Below are 14,817 nucleotides of genomic sequence, written 5' to 3'. Positions count from 1 at the left end.
GTCTTAGGAGTTCTGTTACAGCAACAGAAAATGGACTGAGACAATTTCCTTGGGAAAGTAAACAGAATGGGCTTTGAAGGAGTCTCTCACTGAATTTAGAAAACAAAATGACGAAGACACAACTTTCAACACTTCATTATGTTACTAGGTTTAATGGTTGCAATTACATATGGCTTTATAGACTCAAAAGTGCTTTGCAACCTTTAATTAGTCCATCTTCCCAAGTCCACCTCCATTTTTGGATGACAGCACTGAGATATATTGGTTATGATTTGCCCTCCAGTAGCCAAGTCAGTCAGAAGCCCAGTTCGGAGTAAAACCAAGTCTCCAAAACAGAACCAATGCATGGGCACTGGGATTCTGGCTCACCTTTCATTCTACAGCATAGCTGGAATTTTGTTTAAAATGTGAAAGCATGCAAACAATGTTTTATCACCAGATATAGGGGGGTTTTGTTGTTATTAATCAACTTTTTATTGTATTTTCCCTTCGGATATAACTGCAAGTCAAATATAAGTAAATACTTTTTCCTCTTGCTCTATCTTCTAACTTCCAGTTCTCTTACCCACTTGCCCTCATTTGGAACACAATTTTCACTTTTAGAAAGATGTTTCCTTAGAGTTTGGAAAATTAATTTGATTAAGAGTGAGAGTCTGTAATCCCAGCACTTTGGGAGGCCAAGGCGGGTGGATCACGATGTCAGGAGTTCAAAAACAGCCTGGCCAAAATGGTGACACCCTGTCTCTACTATAAATACAAAAAATTATTACCTGGTGGCGGGCACCTGTAATCCTAGCTACTCGGGAGGCTGAGGCAGAGAATTGCTTGAACCCGGGAGGTGGAGGTTGCAGTGAGCCGAGATCATGCCACTGCACTCCAGCCTGGGTGACAGAGTGAGACTCCAACTCAAAAAGAAAAAAAAGAGTGAGAGTTAGTGCGAACGTGTGTGTGTGTGTGTGCGTGTGTGTGTGTGTTAGGGCCAGTGCAGTTAAAAATACTATCACATTCAAGAATTCCAATGTAAGCAGTCTTATAAACCTTAAAAATGTCATTTAAATCACATATTTAATAGGAAGCTTTAAGAAAGAGACAGAGACTCATTGTGAGCTTTTTTCATGTGCCTGTCTCTGGCTCACCTTCCAGCTGCTTTGCAGGGGGATCAAGGTGGGTGAGCAACTCGTTCCAAGCCCTGAGGTGCTGTATCCCAGCTGCCAATATCTTCATAGGGTCACTGAGCAGGCATATAACTCATTCCATTTGTAACCATGAGAAATAGAGTCCCCCAGGGAAAATATGCACTTCCCGTATGTTCTGCCCTGTGCACTGGTCTAGGTGAATCACTATCCAGGAGGGAAAGGGGAAGGGATGTGTCTTGACACATTATTTCCTCACAGATATCAGAGCTTCATTTCAAGGATAGTATACTGCCTTAAACAGACCACCTATCTGATCCAGCCATGGAGATGGGATGCTTTTAGGAGCTTTCCAGTAAATGCCTCTAAATTCTATTGCTAAGGCTTCCACAAAACTATCAAAAAAAGAACTGCTTTGATGTGTGTCCCCTCTAAGCACTGTGCCACAATTCATAACCTCCACACCCAGCCCCTTCCATCCTTTTCTCAGTCCCTTTTCTGTCCTCCCCTCTGCCCACCGTGGAGCTCGGCCATGCTGTATGCCTTCCTGCTCACATGAACTGCAGTTGCTGGAAAAATGAAGCCAAAAGAAACAGCCAATAAAAACAGAAACAGCTGTAACAATTTTGCACAGCGTGGTCTTGATTTCCTTGAGTTTTTTACTTTTGCCTCTTTTTTTTTCCTCCTCTTTTTCTTCTCCCTTCAGCTCCCTTTTCCATACAACACCTTCTGTGTTGGGGCTTGGAATGGAGCAAGAAATACTTCCCTCTTCTGCAAACGCTTTGTGATTCAGAAACAACGTTGGAGTCCATTTTGAATCACTAGTTCCAAAACAAGCAGAACCCCAGGGAGGCATGGAGTGCAGGGAGGAGGAGGAACAGAAACAAGGGAAATGAGTTGAGAATCTTGCCACCAAAGACAGGTGCAAAGATTTACAAAAATAAGAATAACAGACCCAGCTCTCAAATTTGCTCCTTCTCAGGCTGCTGTTGCCAGTGGCTGTGCCTGTTGTGAGTTGAGCTCACAGAAGCGGTTCTTTTTATTTCATGGAATGTTTGCACTCACCTCCCTAAATGGACCCTGTTCTGAAGCCTCTATTGAACTGTTGTTTACAGTAGCCTCACTTTACATCTATCTCCTCTTCCCCAAAAACCCAGGCATGACAAGGTAGCTTGTAAATGCAAAAGGCTACTGGAGGAGCAATGTTAGTGGTTTCAGAGAAGAAAAGGAGAAAGAATGACTCAAAGCACTGAACAAATATAAAAGGAAAGACTAACAGCAGATTGCAATCAGTACCCTCTTTCCTGTCTGAACAGGCTCATGAACCTGGGGATGTTTACCTTTTTCAGAATGCATAAAGAACCCAGGATCCACTCACCAGGCCCCATCTTTAGCAGGTGCTGAGTCCAGTTCTATCTAAAATGCTTGCAGTCAGGGGAAATGATCTCCAATGGTGATTAAAGCCTCCTTTGAATTTTTATTTTTTAACGTATTGGGTGTTGTGCATTGTTTTGTTTCTCTCAGCTGTTTCCTCTCTTTACCCATTTTCTGGGACATGGTTCCCCAGTCTGAAGCTGAGCTGGATCTGGGCTACGCATCATGAAGACCTGGTAGAAATAAAAGCTCTTTCATGGTGGCAAAACCCTGTTTTTCAGATGGTGTGAAACAGATCTGTATTTTATTATTAATAACAGCACATGCGTGACACCACGTCTTCAAAGGGCTGTGAAAACATTAATTCTTTTGTGATGAAAAAAAAGCAGCAGCAGCAGCATCTTTTTAAAGTGAATCTCCCAGTCTTCTGGAGAGAGGCTAGAAAACATAGTCTTAGCTAGAGATGAATGAATCAAACCCCGGAGGTCTGAGATCTGGGTCTGATTGAGGAGCGCTTTGAAAAAAAAAAAAAAAAAAAAATCAGGAGTTTTATCTGAGCTAGAGCATGTTCCAAATTCTACACCCTTTCAAACTCACATGGAAGTCTTTCGAAGACAAGCTGTGGTATCTTTGTTCCAGGAATAAAACAAACAGAATAAAAGACAGGAAAGTAGAGCAGAATAAACGTGGCTTTTCCACATTGTTGAAATTTGATCTGAGGTCTCTAGAAGAGAGAATCATTCTCCCCAGTTGGCAAACCTGCCCTTCAACTTCTTTTAATAAGTGATTTCTTTGTCAAAGTCACAATCTTCTATTAAAAGGAGACAATTAATATCCTATTTTGCAGAACCTGGAAATGGAATCCAAAGGCCCAATTTGCCACTGGACTTCCCAAATTAGCCCTTCAGCTTTTCTTTGTTTTCCTTACATTTGAAAGGTTGTTGCTTTGTTTTGGAATTTTTTTTGTCCAATTAAAAAACATATAGGATTTTGTGCTTATACAAAAATATATGTAATGTGTATGTAAGTTATACAGTATAATTTGCAAAGTGAAACCTCTAACTTCTGCCTTGCTTAAGAATTAAAATATTACCAACAACCTGCCAGTAACTGTGTGTTCTTCTCTAGTTCACCCCCTGCCTCCCTGATAAGGGTTGTCATGATCATATATTCCTACAGTGGATTGATAGCATTAATAGCCCTAATTATTGGCCTCCCAAATGTGCTTTGCTCTATACCATTATGGGAACCCCTCCCCCTGATTCCAGGCTTGATAGGGTGACTTGATTTTGCCAGTGGGCTGTAAGCAAATCAGATGCAAGTAGAGCTTTGGAAAGCACACGCATGTTCTTGCGTGCCCCCTGGCAGAATCAGCCTTACTTGTTCTTTCCCTCTGGGCCCTGACCTGAGAACTTGGCCAGGTTAGACAGCTGGATGGTGACAGATACGTGAAGCAGAGTTGTGTCACCCTAAATCATGGTCATCCTTAATCAGCCAACAGCCAAGCCATAAGCATGTGTCAGTCAAAATTAGCAGAACCACCCAGCCAGCCTGTAGCTTCACGGAAGCTGCAGAGAGCCCAGCCAAGATCAGCCAAGCACTGGCAAGATCAGACAGACACAGCTGACTTGGAAGCCAGATCGATAATATAATACACGTTACTTTCTGTAAGCTCCTGAGTTTTGGGGTGGTGGTTTGCAGTATTATTTTAATAATAGATTATTTATACAATTCCCTTCCTCTTTAAAAAAAAATCACAATGTTTGCAGCCCTGAAAAAATATGTTGCTTTGTTTTGCCATTCCATCTCTCTTTTTTTAGTTTTAAAAAATTGTATCACAAGATATACTTTCTTTTGTGACTTGTTTTCTTCACTTACCATTATGTTTCTTTCATCTACCATTATTTTTCTTTCATCTATGTAGTTGCATGTAGTTATAGTAACTGGCTTTTATTATTACATAATCTTTTTGTGAATATAAATTATTTTCTCCAGTCTTCTGTTAATGGACATTTGGCTTTCCTATTGATAGGCATTTGTACTGTTTTCAGTTTGGGGTTATTATAATCAATAAACTCACAGATGTCTTCTAATGCACATTGGCAAGGTTCATTGAAATAAATATACCTATGAGTAGAACAGTAGGACTCTAGAGTATGATAATATTTTAATTTTGAAGCTGGTACCAAATTATTTTCCAAATTGGTAGTAACAATTTGAATATACATCAGTATGTATCTTCTAAGGCCCCCATATGTATCTGCATCAAATCATCAGAAGCAGAGGCAGCACACAGGAGCCCTTGTTGGAGGGTTCAGTGGTTGAGTCTGGAAGACACGTATCACTTATCACCTCTGGTCACATGTCACTGGCTCAAACTCAACTACATGGCCACCTCACTGCAAGTGCAACAGGGAAACATAGTCCAAGAAGAGGAAATGAGCCGGCTACCTCATCAGTCTCTGACATAGCTTGTAATCCTTCAATATGAAAATACGAGTGTCTATTTGATAAGCACACCACAGTCTATACAGCACATCCATGTAAAGTTTCCTATTTCACACTCTCACCAACTGTCTTGGGAAATTAGGTCACTTACCATTACACTCATTTTATAAATGAGGAAACTAGGGCTCAGAGTGGTTAAATGACTTGCCCAAGGTCACAAAGTTAGTAATTTGCTAGAGCCAGAGTATACTCTCAACACTTTTTCCCCAAAGTCTTGTCCTATTTCTAATATAATTAACCTTTTTCCAAATATTCATTCATCCACCAACTGAAATTAATTTTTGTATGAGTACTACATGACTATAGCACTATATTTCCTTCCCAAAACACAAAAATCAACAGAGCAAGGATCCCGCCCTTCGAGTCCCACAATTTTGAGTTTTCTATTTGCTGCCTCCCACTACCTGCCACTTCCACTTGCTCACTTCATGTTTACAGCTCAATCTACTCATGCTAAGTTCACCAATAACTTCCAGTTCAATGGATACAGTGGATATAGTTCAGTCCTCATCTGATTTCAGCACTGTCAAATCATTCCAGATTGTGACCCTTCTCTCTTTGTAATGCTTTTTTCTCTTAATTCTCATCATCCTACACATTCCTGATTTCCCACTCACCTCTCTGGTTAATTCCGTTAAATCATCTTTACTGTCTTATTCTCTTCTAACCAGTCTTTTTATATTGAGATCACCCTAATTCTGCCCGACAAAATTAGATCTTTCAGTAAAGACAACTGAAACATCATCTTGATAAATAAAATAAAATAAAAATATTTTCTATGCTTTACAAAGCCTTACTCTTATCTCTTTTATAACACTGACCACATCCACCGTCTATAAGTAAGTTATCTGGCTCTCACAAGTCTCACCAACTTAACTAAATGCCTTTAAGGCTCAAACCTGGCACGTCTTCTCTTCTCACTCTATCTTCTCATTTTTGGCTATGGAGTATGACAATGTTTTAACTTTGAAGCTAGTGCCGATTATTTTCCAAATTGGTAGTAATAATTTGTACATCCATCAATACATATCTTCCAAGGCCCCCATATACATCTGCATCAAACCATCAGAAGCAGAAGGAATACGTATGAGACCCTGTGGGACAGTTCAATGGCCTTTAAATATGCTATTTCCTCTCCCTGAGGGACCCTCTTGCTGCTTTTTACCTGGCTAATTCATACTCATCTTTCAGATCTCAGTAAAAATCACTTCCCAAGGAAGGCTTCCCTGATTCTGACAAGAGTTCAGGTCTCCGTCCCCATCTCATGTGCATGGATGACACCCTGCACTTCTCCCTCTCAACACTTGTCACAATTGTCGTGCAACATTTAACTGTGAAATTTGTTTCACTTCTCTTCATTCTACTGAAATTTTAGTTTCAAAATTATAAAATCCACGTGTATGCATACTCTGTACTACTATATGTTCTTTGCATACAGCAGGACCTAATTGGATATTTATTCAGTGAGATCGTTTTATTAACGAAGAGAAAAAAGTCTCCATGAAATTTTGGATGCTATGTCATGCATGGACTTACAATTGCCTAAAACCATTGGGTTTCTTTGTAACCTAAACTCTCATGCCTAATTATGTGGACCTAAGTACAGAACTATAAATGTATTTATTGCTTTTAAACACCATCTTATTAGATTGAGCCCACTCATTGGATTTAAATTATCTCCCACTTTCATATCATCTGATAAGGTGATAATCAAGTCATTGACAAAAGGGCTGATTAGGACAAAACTAGAGACAGGGCTCTGAAACCTGCCACTTGAAACTACTTTTAATTGTAGGATTACAATCTTTACCATGGAAGTTTTACTTCTTAGTTATATTGTCCTGATCATGGCTGCTGTTTTAAGAAGTCTAAAAACCATATACCCTTACAATGCATATTAAAACCTAATTTCTCTTGTAAGGTCCAAAAAATGTCACTTTATTAATGAATTTTCACCTAATTTCTTTAGACAAAAATACTATCTGCCTTCTTCTCTATGCTTCTCAATTTTGTTCTTTCCATTTTTTTATGAAATAAAAACTGATTGTATTCTATCTTACATTATAGCTTATTGTTTGGGATCTCTTATTAGATTCCCATTACTTTCAATTATTTCAGGGCAACAAGGGCTACACTTTTTGTATTGAAGTTACTATTTTTTTTAGTATCTCCACCATGCCAGGAGCTGTGCCAGGCATTTTATATCCACCATCTCATTTAATTCTTATTTGAGGTATATACCATAATCATTACCATTTCAGTGAAATAACTGTGTTACTTTACAAGAGGTGAAGAAATTGAATCTCGAAGAAGTTGTTTTTATTTATACATATCACCTGGCTTTGGTCCTTGCTCATAGCATATATTAAATGAGTGATTGTCAAATTGAAACATAGAATTGACACTGATGGCCATTTATATGGAATTTTACTCTCCCAAGGATCATGCTCCCAAAATGAAACTAATATCTTGGATTAGATGACTAGACTAAATCTGAACTGCTATTCCAGAAATGAAAGTTCCCTAATGCACTACTAATTTTCTCTGTCAAAGAGAGTATGCATTCTATATTGCTGCAGGCAAATAGGGACTTAACAGATGCGTTATTTGGAAAAACACTGTTTCAGGAAACAAAAGTATGCAAATTATGCCTCTTCTGTACACTTCAAGACACATTTTTAAAGAGGTAAACTTTTTCAAGGTGATGTGCTGACATTCTGAAATAATTTCTTCCCCTAGAGTATGCTGACCACAACACAGGCTTTTAAATAGAAGACCAAAGAAGCTAAAATAGTGTTTCATAGCAGTAGTTATTATTCCTACCCAAGATTATTCTTTTCTAAAACTGATCTAGACAAATACACTGTGAGAAAGAGCAGATAATGAGAAATATAAGTGACTCAAATGGGGAAACTGCACAACAAATACATTTCTGCTTGAGAAAGCCACCAGATGCTCTGCTGGGGACTATGTTTTAAATAGAGACCTACACAAGTAAAGCAAATCTAATCCAGTTTCCTTTCATAGGTGAGAAAGTTTAGGCCTAGAGAAGTGGAAATAACTGTTCCAAGTCAAAGAGCAGTTAAATTAGAATGCAGCCTGGAACTCAGCCTCTGGCCTCAGAGCTGCTCCAGCTGCCCCTCTAGTTGCTCCATCTCTGAGTCTCTGTCTCTTGTCTACTTCTTACAAGTTGATATCCACAATTCATTACTTACATATACGACTCCCTAGACATGGCAACCCAGACTTCTGGTGGCAACGTATGCCCTGTTGGCCTGTGCTGTTTATCTCTTGCATGACAATCTCATTTTCCTTGCCAAGATAAAGCCTCCTTCAGGTAGTGGTCCCATTTTACCATCTGTGCTTCCTATATCAGGTTGAGCTAATAACTCTTCCCTCCAGGAAGCCCTGACTAGAAAGAATCTAACAGATGCAACAAAACATAAGGAACTTTGGAATCAGAGATCCTGACTGTCAATCCTGCTTCTGTTTGTACTGTCTTCATACCTGTCACAATTTCTTAAGATTCCTGAGCCTCACTTTCTCCATTTTTAAAACACGAGACATGATGACTACTGGGCATTGTTGTGATGGGGATTCAATGAGATAATGTATCAGTAGTGTTTATCCCATGGAAGATGATCAGCAATTCATAGAGGTTTGCCATTGTTGTCCTTAGGTTTAGGCTAGAAGTTTCCACTAGATTTTCTGAGTTGTCATTGTTCTGTGGATACTATTAGCAGAATATGTCCTTTCCAGAAGACTGGGAAACAATCTATCGGGAATATACTGGTGAGAGGTGACAGCGTGCTGCCAGCCCTCGCAGCTCTCGCTCACTCTCGGCACCGCCTCAGCCTCGGCGCCCACTCTGGCCGCGCTTGAGGAGCCCTTCAGCCAACCGCTGCACTGTGGGAGCCCCTTTCTGGGCTGGCCGAGGCCGCCGGCTCCCTCAGCTTTCGGGGAGGTGTGGAGGGAGAGGCGCGGGCGGAAACCAGGGCAGTGCATGGCGCTTGAGGGCCAGCGCGAGTTCCAGGTGGGTGTGGGCTCAGCAGGCAAGCACTCGGAGCAGCCGGTCGGCGGCCCCGCCAGCCCCTGGCAGTGAGGGGCTTAGCACCCAGGCCAGCAGCTGCAGAGGGTGCACCGGGTCCCCCAGCAGTGCCAGCCTGCCGGCACTGCACTCGAATTCTCACAGGGCCTCAGATGCCTCCCGGCGGGGCAGAGCTCAGGACCTGCAGCCCGCCATGCCTAAGCACACCACCCCCCACCACCCCCCACCCCTGCTCCTAGGCGGCCCAAGCCTCCCCCACCAGCCCCGCCCCCTGCTCCACGCCCTGGTCCCATCAACCGCCCAAGGGCTGAGGAGTGTGGGCGCACTGCGTGGGACTGGGAGGCAGCTCCACCTGCGGCCCTGGTGCAGGATCCACTGGGTGAAGCCAACTGGGCTCCTGAGGCTAGTGGGAACTTGGAGAACCTTTATGTCTAGCTAAGGTATTGTAAATACACCAATCAGCACTCTGTATCTAGCTCAAGGTTTGTAAACACACCAATCAGCACCCTGTGTCTAGCTCAGGGTTTGTGGATGCACCAATTTGCACTCTGTATCTAGCTAATCTGGTAGGGACTTGGAGGATATGTCTAGCTAAGGTATTGTGAATACACCAATCAGCACTCTGTGTCTGGCTCAAGGTTTGTAAATGCACCAATCAGTGCTCTGTGTCTAGCTGATCTGGTGGGGACTTGGAGAACCTTTATGTCTAGCTAAGGGATTGTGAATACACCAATCAGCACTCTGTATCTAGCTCAAGGTTTGTAAATGCACCAATCAGCACTCTGTGTCTAGCTCAGGGTTCATAAATACACCAATCAGCACTCTGTATCTAGCTAATCTAGTGGGGACTTGGAGAACTTTTGTGTCTAGCTCAGGGATTGTAAACGCACCAATCAGCACCCTGTCAAAACAGACCAATCAGCTCTCTGTAAAACAGACCAATCAGCTCTCTGTAAAATGGACCAATAAGCAGGATGTGGATGGGGCCAAATAAGGGAATAAAAGCAGGCTGCCGGAGCCAGCAGTGGCAATCCGCTCGGGTCCCCTTCCACACTGTGGAAGCTTTGTTGTTTTGCTCTTTGCAATAAATCTTGCTGCTTCTCACTCTTTGGGTCCACACTGCCTTTATGAGCTGTAACACTCACTGCGAAGGTCTGCAGCTTTACTCCTGAAGCCAGTGAGACCACAAACCCACCAGGAGGAACGAACAACTCAAGATGTGCCGCCTTAAGAGCTGTAACACTCACTGTGAAGGTCTGCAGCTTCAATCCTGAGCCAGCAAGACCACGAACCCACCAGAAGGAAGAAACTCCAAACACATCTGAACATCAGAAGGAACAAACTCCAGACACGCCACCTTTAAGAACTGTTAACACTCACCGCGAGGGTTCGCGGCTTCATTCTTGAAGTCAGTGAGACCAAGAACCCACCAATTCTGGACACACTGGGACCAATATATTCCTGGCAAATTATCTTTGCACAAGCAAAATGACACAAATAGAAGACTTTGAGAAAAATGGAAAAGCATTCTATACATTGTCCCCACAAAGCCATTCTGTTTTTATTGTTTCCTTTATTCCAGTAGGCTAGGTCAAGCTCATATTCAATGATGAGCTTGAGATAATGCTCAAGTGCCTCAACCCCTGTTTTGGAGTTCTCCAGAGAAACAGGACCAATAGAGTGTACAGAGAGGGACAGAGCAGCGAGAGAGATTTATTTTAAGAAACTGGCTCACGTGATTATAGCGTCTGGCAAGTATGAAATTTGTAGAACAGGCCATCTGACTGGAAATTCAGGAAAAAGTTGATGTTTTAGTCTTTAGTCAAAATCTGAAAGCTAGAAATTCAGGCAGGTTTATATGTCATACTCTTGAGGCCAAGTTGCATTTACTTTGGGAAATCTCAGTGTTTGCTCTTAAGGCCTTCAATTAACTGAATGAGATCCACCCACATTACTTAAAAGTCTTCTGATTTATTAATTTTTTTCTTTTATTTTGAGACAGGGTCTCACCTTGTGGCCCAGACTAGAGTGCAGTAGTGCAATCATGGCACACTGCAGCCTTGACCTCCTGGGCTCAGGTGATTTTTCCCACCTCAGCCTCCTGGGTAGTTGGGACTACACGTGCACGCCACCACAACAAGTGAATATTTTGCTTTTTTTTTTTTTTTTTTTTTTTTTGCAGAGACGGGGTTTTGCCATGTTGCCCAGGCTGGTGCCAAACTCCTGGGTTCAAGTAATTCACCTTCCTTGGCTTCACAAAGTGCTGAAATAATAGGCATGAGCCACCATGCCCAGCCTAAAGTCTACTGATTTAAAAGTTAAGCAAATCTTAAGAAAAATACTTTCACCACAACATCTAGACTGGTGTTTGACAACTGCACACCACTGACTAGCCAAGTGCAAGTGGATGCGTAAGTTAACCATCACAACTCCCAACTTACGGTGCCTACTAAATGCAAGCAGGTGGAGTAAAGTGAGTGTCTAAAGACATAAAAAGCATGTCCAAGATTTTAGAAAGGAACTTTGAAGCTAAGTGGAATACACTACCATCCACGCATCACTCAATTTGGAATGGGATATCTATGCTTCCTGCACCACCTTCACTAGTATGGAAGGGATAGAGAAAGTGACAAACTTTTTCCCACTTAATCATGCCAGTGTGGACACTGACTTGTCAAGGGTAACTCAGTTCTTCATCCTTGTTGAGTGCCCTGTGGGGATGATTGGAAGCCAAGGTACTCTGCCAGCTGCATGAGGAACATTTACCACTGAGCATTTCCAGGTTCTTCCTTGATTGTCAGTCAGGAGAAGCAATTCTCCTCCATGTGTGCTATTACTTGGAAAGATAGAGTTAATTGTTGAGTTCCTGGACAAATTATCACAAAACTCAAGTTGGCCAACGGAAAAACATCAACCCCTATGGATGCAAGGAAAAAGATGTTTTGTTGATGCAAAGTTTAGAAAGAACACTCCACAAAACTGCACTCACTTCTGACAATCAAATGCAAATTCAGGGGCCTCCACAATGACTCTTGGATTTGATAATTAGCTAGAAGGATTCATGGAACTCACCGAAGGCTGTTATGCTCATGGTTGCAGTTTATTACAGCTAAAGAATACAGATTAAAATCAGCCAAGGGAAAAGGCATATAGGACACAGTCCTGGAAATCACAAAACATGGAGCTTCTAGTTGTCCTCTCCCCATGGAATTATGAATAGTGTTACTTTCCCAGCATCAATGCGTGACAATATGCACAGAGCATTTCCAAACAAGGGAGTTCATCCAAGCCTTGGTGTCCAGAGATTTTATTGAGACTCTCTTACACAGGCATGACTGACTGCCCACATGGCTGATTTCAGTCTCCAGCCCTTCCAGAAGTCCAGCAGATATTGCATAACCAAAACCCCTATTCTAAATCACATTGTTATTATCCAGTTGGCCCAAAGCCTGCATGTGACAGAGATACATTTATCAGATAGGATATCCCAAGGATTTAGAGATTACCTCCCATGAGACAAGGGCAAAAGCCAGACTTTCTTTGGGCAAGATTAAATAGTCTTTACAACTCAGCTGGACAGTTGGTTTTGCCTGAGGATGTTCTCCTGTTGTAACTTTATGATAAGGAAATCTATAGCATGGTTATATATGAGATGAGCATTTGTTAAGCAAGCATTTGTTTTGTTCTGGTTCTTCTCTGAAATGCATTTCCAGCATTGTCTCTATTAATCCTCATTGCAGCCCTATGAGGTAGGCATTATTTTTAATGGCATTTTATGGATGAGGAACTGAGGCTTGCCTGTGGTTACAGAGCTAGTGAGTAATGAAGATGGATTATAAACAAGGGCTATATGAGTCCAGAGTCCATGTTCATAGGCACACAGCCTCTTCCATTTGAAATAGATGTCCACAGGCATATGCATAGCCAAAGAAGGCAAGATTGTTGAGTGAAAATTGTCTAGTCCTGCTGTCCTGTTCCATGGTACATGTGACCTCAGAATGTTGCAACATACAACTCTTCTCACTTAAAAATAAATATAAGGCAGAACAACATGAAGACTTACCATGAGCTCATGGTGTCTTGATCAAAGAAGGCTTAGTGACAACAATATTTCAAATGATCTTTTTGTCTGGCATCCTCGAAGTCTGTATACCCTGGGGCACCAAACAATAATAAGGTTCTGAATTAGTGAAAGACATGCCTTTCTTTATAAACAGGATAAGGGCAATTCTAAAAGGGGAGGTAAGAAAGCAGACCTGCTTGGGTCTTCAAACACAAACGCCTTCTCAGAAAGAAAAAGTTACAACAGAAAACACATAGAATGTTCAGAGTCTGAAAATTGTTCCCTTGAAGCTCTCCATGCGAGCATGTTCCCTGGGAATCTTCATGTACCCCAGGATACTTAGTTTGGTAACAACTAGTCTGAATGATCCAATTTCTTAAACCAACTTCTTAAATTTTAGAAAAGCTGCCATGAACCAATGGACCGATAATAATAAATAAATAAACTGGGATAGGAGTCCTGAAAATAGAATGGAAGATATGGAGAATTTAATCTGAAGTCCAAGTGAAGGAGAGAGAGAGAGTGGAATTTTAATTTTTATAATGAATGATGACTGGCAAGATGTGGACCTAGTGGTGCTGTGAGAAACAGGCCCCCCACCAACCTTGGGCAGGGAAAGTGATGTGGTCTAACTTCAGGTAGCACCATGGAGGAGTGGCTCTCAGCACACAACCCTTCTGAGAATGGCAGGGCAAGATCCCCACTGCTGCTAGTGGTATCCAAAACATGATGTTGGTAATAGTAAGAGAAAATGACAAGGCTACAAAATAGACTCCAGTCAGTGAGCAGCATCAGCCAGTCCTACTCACCAAAAGGTGTACTTTTTTTGTTTGTTTGTTTGTTTGTTTGTTTGTTTTTGTCACCCAGGCTGGAGTACAGTGGCACGATCTCAGCTCACTGCAACCTCCGCCTCCCGATTCAAGCGATTCTTCTGCCTCAGCCTCCCGAGTAGCTGGAATCACAGGATGCCACCTTGCCCGGCTAGTTTTTGTATTTTCAGTAGAGATAGGGTTTCGCCATTTTGGCCAGGCTGGTCTCGAACCCCTGACCTCAAGTGATCCACCCGCCTCAGCCTCCCAAAATGCTGGGATTACAGGCTTGAGCCACCATGTCCAGTCCCAAAAGGTGATCTTAATGGGAAAATGTTTGTGAGTTCCCTTTCTTCTGCCTATGTCTGAGAAAGAAATTCTCGAAAGAAGTAACGAGATCTCAAGCTCCTTTCAGAAAGTCAATTGGTGAGCATGAGCCATGGAATTACCATTTGGATCTAGAGTCACTTTTATGACCATATTGTCCTCCCCCTCCTCAGATGGGTGACCATGGAAACATCAGTTACAATTGTGATTTTATGGAAATATTAAAAATGGGTGTTTTCCCATTTTACTACCTTTACATTTTGTAAATGGGTAATTTGAAATTTAACATGTAAAACTACCTGACACAGATAATTTTACCATAATTTGAAAATAAAAAATATTTTTAAAAACTTAACCAAAACACTGTCAGTGCCTCATCGTCCCTACAACTCTAAAATTACCCCAATATTTTATTCTGAGTGGAGCTAAAAAAGGCATCAAAGTCACATCATTGTAACAAGTTGAAAAGTGAAAACTTTAACCAGTTACATCATCCCTATAAAAACAAACAAAAATATTGTGGGTTGGAGGTGCATTTCCTTTTTTTGGTATTTG

General features: G+C 41.6%; 1 protein-coding gene across 9 annotated transcripts in view; it reads right to left on the bottom strand.

The window, feature by feature from the left end:
* Positions 1–14,817, bottom strand: part of HDGFL1 (HDGF like 1) — a 266,586-nt gene that overhangs the window by 249,813 nt on the left and 1,956 nt on the right. For all 9 annotated transcript variants that reach the window (XR_001718159.3, XR_001718158.3, XR_001718160.3 and 6 more), the window contains exon 2: positions 13,127–13,217. The gene's annotated coding sequence lies outside the window, so the exon portion shown is untranslated. The remainder of the gene's footprint in view (positions 1–13,126; positions 13,218–14,817) is intronic.

This window comes from Pan troglodytes, chromosome 5, assembly GCF_028858775.2.
Source record: "Pan troglodytes isolate AG18354 chromosome 5, NHGRI_mPanTro3-v2.0_pri, whole genome shotgun sequence".
In the NCBI taxonomy this organism is placed as follows: Eukaryota; Metazoa; Chordata; class Mammalia; order Primates; family Hominidae; genus Pan; species Pan troglodytes.
Note: the sequence above shows the minus strand (reverse complement) of the source record. Positions and strands in the feature narration are given on the sequence as shown.